This window comes from Cantharellus anzutake, assembly GCF_015039405.1.
Source record: "Cantharellus anzutake strain C23 chromosome Unknown EI90scaffold_251, whole genome shotgun sequence".
NCBI classification, from domain to species: domain Eukaryota; kingdom Fungi; phylum Basidiomycota; class Agaricomycetes; order Cantharellales; family Hydnaceae; genus Cantharellus; species Cantharellus anzutake.
The window spans coordinates 32867-34982 of NW_024067201.1; positions in this window are offsets into that span (position 1 = coordinate 32867).

Below are 2116 nucleotides of genomic sequence, written 5' to 3' on the forward strand. Positions count from 1 at the left end.
AAAGTGGAATGAGTGCATGCACGACTGTCTGGTCGTGGAACTCACCTCTACCACTGAGGCAGTGTGCAACAGGATATCATAGCGAGAATAGAATGACTTCCCTGTAAGGTATGCAAAGCCCAGAGGGATAAGGGAGAACAACCGAAGACTGCGTGTCAAGCAAAAAATCGATTAGAATACTTGACGGCACATACAGACGGAATCCTTACCCGACGGTTTCACCCCAGGTGGGCTCTACGCCTGGTTTGTAGAAGAATGACCCAGAAAATGCGTACGCAGCCGAAAGGAAGAGGAATAACGGAGTTGATAATGCAGCCAGGACAAGCATGGGTCGGACGGCAAGTCGAAATAATCTAGAAACCCATTCATCAGGGAATAAGGTCTGACAATGGGATTTTAAATAACGCACATAAGAAAGCCGTATGAAAGTCCAGAACTCGCAAGAACGAGCATCGTGAGCAGCGGTATCGTGTGCGTCAAGGTAGAATATGGGAGGGGCATGGCAGGACCGGGGCCACTGGGTTTGGGATTCGACTACGCGATGATCGATGAGAAAGAACTGGTAAAAGAGCGGAAAAATATTACTTGCCTTCGTAAATACCAGAGAAATCAGACAACCGACGACGCACGCAGTCACAGCCCAAAGCCAAGTGGTCATCCATGTTATGTCATTGTATTTGCTCTTGGATATGGGCCTATCTGGATCTGGAAGATGGAATAGAGCACGCCCAATGCCATCTCGAGGTAGCAATGACTCGGTCAATTGTGCTGATAACTCAATGCGCGTTGACGGTATCGGTGGTGGAGGTGAATGTGGGGATTCGAGAAGATACGATGGTGGGGCATCAGATATTGATGACGAGTCTGATGGTGTGTCGGGCCGTAATGCTATGCTAGGAGAGCGAGAAATTAAAGAGGGTTGCAAAACAGAGTCATGCGTTCGCCACCCCTGGGCCGGTGCATTTGACCGAGGAGGCTTAAGCAGCGAGTTGGCGACATCCGAATCCATCATAGGAAGGCTATCCAAGTCAACAGGAAGGTCATCAGCTTCGTCTCTATATGGTATATGGGACATTGACAGTGACAAGTTTTGCTCGGGAGGGGCGCGTGGGTTCAAATTTATCTGCGATTCGTCCAAATACGGAGACACCTCTTCCCCGGCATCAAATAGTGTCGCTGAAAGCTTAGCATCGTCCCCAGCCAAACGGGGGAGGCCATCCTCTTCATCGAGCAAACTACGATTTCCTGGAGTGTCGTCACCACTGTCTCTCCTAAATGGGCTCCCGTCCTCTTCAAAGTCGGAGCCGCCCGTTGCTGAGTAGAATAGTGGATGTGATGATGTCGAAGACGCAGGATCTATAGCCGTGCTTGCCCTGTTAAGAAACGCGGATGCGTATACGCTGAAGGGCGACTGCATCTAACGCTGACGCAACCGCGAGGGCGTCTCTTCAGCGGTTATTGCAAAAGGAACGTTAACGTTACGCGCGTGACAAACGGTCACAGCACTAATTGAGTGAGGCCGCTTACGTAACAGTAGCATACCGAGCATGGGAAACTCATGTGCCCATGGCCTCCAAGTACTGCCACCCATGTAATAACTGTGCAACGCGATACTTGTATTAGTAAAGTATCGGCTGCCAGAGCAAGTCCCATCCTTATATACATAAACGCGGGCTCTATGCCACTGAAGTGAAACCGAGAGTGTCAAAGCGCGAAAACAATGGCGAGTAACAACACAAAGGGAAAGAGAAAGGTTGGGTGTCGATCATGCCTCAAAGCGCTCCTGCCTCCCAAAGCAAGTGTGTGGGCCTGGGTACCTTGCCTTGGCAACCTTTGTACCAGGCAACCTTCAGCCCTGACCGGGCCAACAACCCGGACCCTCCCTATGGTCACACTGCTCAACTGGGGAACTGTACAGCCTTTCCTTTTATGCGGGGAGTTGAGAAGGTTACCCTTCTTCTCAACTTAGTGCCCACATAGGCAAGTTGTACTTACCTTTTACAATATCATCCAACTTAGTGCCTGCATGGTGCCTACCTCTGTGTAAGGTCGGTTGAGGTTCCGACCTTGGTGTTGACTCTTGCTATCCTCAAGCTGTCAGAAGTTAGGCAGTATA